The sequence below is a fragment of the Physeter macrocephalus genome, chromosome 6, assembly GCF_002837175.3.
Source record: "Physeter macrocephalus isolate SW-GA chromosome 6, ASM283717v5, whole genome shotgun sequence".
NCBI classification, from domain to species: Eukaryota; Metazoa; Chordata; class Mammalia; order Artiodactyla; family Physeteridae; genus Physeter; species Physeter macrocephalus.
The window spans coordinates 94,400,341-94,405,452 of record NC_041219.1 but is presented as its reverse complement, the minus strand read 5'-3'; the positions used below and the strand labels follow the sequence as shown (position 1 = coordinate 94,405,452).

Sequence of the window (5,112 nt, the reverse complement as noted above, 5' to 3'; positions counted from 1 at the left end):
CACAATTTGTATGGAAACACAAAAGACCCTGAATAGCCAGAGCAATCTTGAGAAAGAAAAATGGAGCTGGAGGAATCAGGCTCCCTGACTTCAGACTATACTACAAAGCTACAGTACTCAAGACAGTATTGTTCTGGCACAAGAACAGAAATATAGATCAGTGGAATAGGATAGAAAGCCCAGAGATAAACCCACTCTCATATGGTCACATTTTTGATAAAGGAGGCAAGAATATACAACGGAGAAAAGACAGCCTCTTAAATAAGTGGTGCTGGGAAAACTGGACAGCTACATGTAAAAGAATGAAATTAGAACACTCCCTAACACCATACACAAAAATAAACTCAAAATGGATGAAAGACCTAAATATGAAGCCAGACACTATCAAACCCTTAGAGGAAAACATAGGCAGAACACTCTATGACATAAATCACAGTAAGATCCTTTTGATCCACCTCCTAAAGAAATGGAAATAAAAACAAAAATAAGCAAATTGGACCTAATGAAACTTAAAACCTTTTGCATAGCAAAGGAAAACATAAACAAGATGAAAGGAAAGAATGCTCAACATCACTAATCATTAGAGAGATGCAAATCAAAACTGCAGTGAGTTATCACGTCACAGCAGTTAGAATGGCCATCATCAAAAAATCTACAAACAATACAGAGGGCATGGAGAAAAGGGAACCCTCTTGCACTCTTGATGCACTCTTGATGGGAATGTAAATTGATACAGCCACTATGGAGAACAGCATGGAGGTTCCTTAAAAAACTAAAAATAAAACTACCATACGACCCAGCAATCCCACTACTGGACATATACCCTGAGAAAACCATAATTCAAAAAGAGTCATGTACCACAATGTTCATCGTAGGTCTATTTACAATAGCCAGGACATGGAAGCCACCTAAGTGTCCACTGACAGATGAATGGATAAAGAAGATGTGGCACATATATACAATGGAATATTACTCAGCCATAAAAAGAAACGAAATTGAGTTATTTGTAGTGAGGTGGATGGACCTAGAGTCTGTCATACAGAGTGAAGTAAGTCAGAAAGAGAAAAACAAATACCGTATGCTAACACATATATATGGAATCTAAAAAAAGAAAAAAAATGGTTCTGAAGAATCTAGGGACAGGACAGGAATAAAGATGCAGATGTAGAGAATGGACTTGAGGACTCAGGGAAGGTGAAGGGTAAGCTGGGACGAAGTGAGAGAGTGGCATGGTCTTATATACACTACCACATGTAAAATAGATAGCTAGCGGGAAGCAGCTGCATAGCACAGGGAGATCAGCTCAGTGCTTTGTGACCACCTAGAGAGGTGGGATAGGGAGGGTGGGAGGGAGATGCAAAAGGGAGGAGATATGGGGATATATGTGTATGTATAGCTGCTTCACTTTGTTATAAAGCAGAAACTAACACACCATTGTGGAGTAATTATACTCCAATAAAGATGTTAAAAAAAACAAAAAAAAAACAAAAAAAACCCTCACATCCTCCATAAAGTTTTTATACAATGGAAGAGAATACAATGTGTATAGCATTAATGTAAGTAGTACACGTTTGTATATAATGGGTATACACATAAAACATAAAGAATCATTCATCTACCTTGTCTCTGAATGAGAAAGTTGATGGAAGCAATCATTTCTTCTTTGTGAGATAATTTATTATAAAGAGCTGCACTATTTGCTTTAGGCTTTCTTAAAGAACAAACCCTGTTACAGGATAAAAAGCCGTGTAGATGCTATATGTTTTCGAACAAAAATATTTAACCTGAGCCTCAGTTTTCTCTTATGTCAATACCGATGTCTCATGATTGTCATGGACATCAAGTGAGATACGATTTTATAAAGCTTTTGACATGTATTAGGTGCTCAGTGTATGTTAGGCTTCATATCTGCTATTTGAAATTAGGTTCAACACAATACTGTATTTTTGAAGCATACAGTATGAAACATACAGTATGTTTCAAAATAATATCATTAAAAACAGAGCAAGTAGGGCTTCCCAGGTGGCGCAGTGGTTGAGAGTCCGCCTGCCGATGCAGGGGACGCGGGTTCGTGTCCCGGTCTGGGAAGATCCCACATGCCGCGGAGCGGCTGGGCCCGTGAGCCATGGCCGCTGAGCCTGCGCGTCCGGAGCCTGTGCTCCACAACGGGAGAGGCCGCAGCAGTGGGAGGCCCGCGTACCGCAAAAAAAAAAAAAAAAACAAAACAACAGAGCAAGTAAAGTTAGATTGAATTTCCAAACATCAAAAGCAATGATCCAATGTTGGTTTCTTATATAGGTTCATAAAACCACAATATCACTGTTAACTGCTTTGTCTTATTTACATTTCCTTAGAGTTATAAAGCATCAAATAAGAAAAATAACCCTTGGTCATAAAAAAAAAAGGATCAAGCATTAAGCAACTTTTTATATGCATGTAATTATAACCCCCAACAATCTGTAATAAACACCTGGCAATATTGCTGAAACTTTTAACACAATAGAGTATACCACAGAAGATTCTCCCATTTCAGTGGGGCTCTGTGTGTTTGAATGAATCACCAAGGAAACAGAGCAGTTTGGGTTAAAGATCAGTTCAAGCAAATAATATCGCTTTGTTACTCTCCCTGAGTGAAATCTGGGCTGAAGTAATCTTAAGTGATATGTACTTTCTAATGAAACATTGAACGCTTTGGTTCAAAAGAGCTGTTTATAATGACAAGGATGCATATTGGAATCAAAGTGCAGGAAAGCACGAGGCAACCAGCTTTTTAATGCATTATTTAAAGTGGGATTTTTTCACCCTGCTTTGGAGAAGTGCCTTGGCAACAGGATCTTGCACCTCATTCTCATTATCTCTAATGTCTTCATGTGAGTAGGATGGTTTAAATGGCTAATGGGGGTATTTGCAAACTACTTTGAAAATACAGTGCTCTTTCCTTCCCTGTTTCTTTGTCTTTTCTAGGGATTCTTTTTTTTTTTTAACATCTTTATTGGAGTATAACTGTTTTACAATGGTGTGTTAGTTTCTGCTTTACAACAAAGTGAATCAGTTATACATATACATATGTTCCCATATCTCTTCCCTCTTGCGTCTCCCTCCCTCCCACCCTCCCTATCCCACCCCCCTAGGTGGTCACAAACCATCTAGCTGATCGCCCTGTGCCATGCGGCTGCTTCCCACTAGCTATCCACCCTACGTTTGGTAGTGTATATATGTCCATGCCACTTCGTCACAGCTTACCCTTAATCTAGGGATTCTAGTTCACACCTAAAAGCTCACCTAACATTTTAAGAGCACGCATGAGAAAGCCTCTCTAATACTAAGTCCAAAATGGGGGACGACCTTCTATGTCCTTTAAGTATTTTTGTAGTCACAACAGAGGCAACTTCAGCATTTCCATATTAGAGGAATTTAGGGCTGGAATCTGCAGTGCAGTTTGAAAGCAGTGCAAGGGATTGTGAAGCTGAGCTAACCTAGCAGGGAGTTTTGTGCTTGTGTATGTGTATCTGTGTGTGAGATAAACTTGAGAAAACCATTCATATCAAATAATTGAGGGGAGTTGTGGAGTTAGAGCTGAGCAAGATTATGGGAGGGTTAAGGCCCCTTCACTCTCATCCTAAACTACCCTTTGGAGGTGTCTGAAAACCATAATTTCATTGTTGGGATCCAAAATGGATTAACATTTTACTAAGTACAGCTCCTTAACAAAAGACTATACTAAAGCTTCAGTGTATCTTATTCTGTTTTTTAGGGGTAGACTAGATTCATGTGGTGACTTTTATTTAGGGATGTGCCAGTAAAGGAGTTAACTTACATTTTATATGTTAATGATGGGCACAGTAGTACAATGAATTCCAGGAAAGGGAGTGTTCAAAAGTCATTGAATAATTATATTGGATCATATGTATTTTTAATGCTTTAATAATAGCTTTTGGTGAGACTGGTGGGTACTACACAATATTCTTCTTTCTTAACAAGAAAGCTCAGATTGTATTTGGTATGGCAAGGTACCCAGATAAAAGTTTGCATTTCTACCTCTCTTGCAGCTTAATGTGACCTTGTGATTAAATTCTGACCAATGAGATGGAAAAGCTGTTGGGTGAGTCTTGAAGGCTTCTTAAAACAAGGCTAAATAGCTGGTGAGGACCCTTTTTAATTTCCCACTTCCTCCTGTTTCCTACTAGAATGAGGATGTGAGGGCTGAAGTTTTAGCTGCTGTCTTGGACCTGAGGCAACCTTGATGAGAAAAGCCACAAATTTGGAGAGTGGAAAAGAAAGACAGAGGGGAATCTCTCTCTCATATCAGACCTGGGCATGCCTACCTTCAGACTTCCTTTACATGTAAGAAAAACATCTTCCGGGACTTCCATGGTGGCACAGTGGATAAGATTCCGCGCTCCCAATGCAGGGGGCCTGGGTTCAATCCCTGGTGAGGGAACTAGATCCCACATTCATGTCGCAACTAAGAGTTCGCATGCCACAGCTAAGGAGCCCGTGTGCTGCAACTAAGGAGGCCGTGAGCCGCAACTAAGATCCGGTGCAACCAAATAAATAAATAAATATTTAAATATTTTTTTTAAAAAAAGAAAAACATCTTCCATCCTATTTAAGCCACTATTATTTCCAGTCTCTGTTATTAGCAGCCACATATATTTCATAAGTGAGAGATTTTGTTTCACCAAAACTGTTTCGTTTAGTTCATAGAGACCCAGGATAGCAGGTTTGTAAAATGAGAGATGTTGTTATCCAAATCCCTTTGGTTCTGAATTTTGGATAACAATGAGAAGTAATTTGGTTAGCAAGGGATACATGTAGTTTTAAAGGTGAAATCACAGCTAGTTGGTATTCTACAGTCCCTGTGTTCACAAGATAGAAAGTGTCAAAGTTTTCCTTTAACTTTGCTAAATAAGAGAAGCAAATCCTCCTAGACCTAAAAATATTCCTTTGTACAAAAGCAGATAAATATTCATTCTTTATCAGATTTAGAAATACTGTAGATCTTACAAAATATATAAATGTTTCTCTATTCTTTAAAAAACATTTTTAAACTTTAGCAAGACTCACTTCTATAATAACTGAAACATTTGGCATATATTTTTTGAATTTCAA

At 38.5% G+C, this 5,112-nt stretch overlaps 1 long non-coding RNA gene across 4 annotated transcripts in view; it reads left to right on the top strand.

Annotated features, from left to right (window-relative positions):
- Positions 1-4,670, top strand: part of LOC114486400 (uncharacterized) — an 18,605-nt gene extending 13,935 nt beyond the window's left edge. For 2 of the 4 annotated variants that reach the window (XR_008617526.1, XR_003680045.2), the window contains 2 exons: positions 4,050-4,102; positions 4,188-4,670. This is a non-coding gene — a long non-coding RNA (uncharacterized lncRNA). The remainder of the gene's footprint in view (positions 1-4,049; positions 4,103-4,187) is intronic. The other 2 variants (XR_003680047.2, XR_003680046.2) reach the window with 2 other exon arrangements.
- Positions 4,671-5,112: the final 442 nt, after the last annotated feature.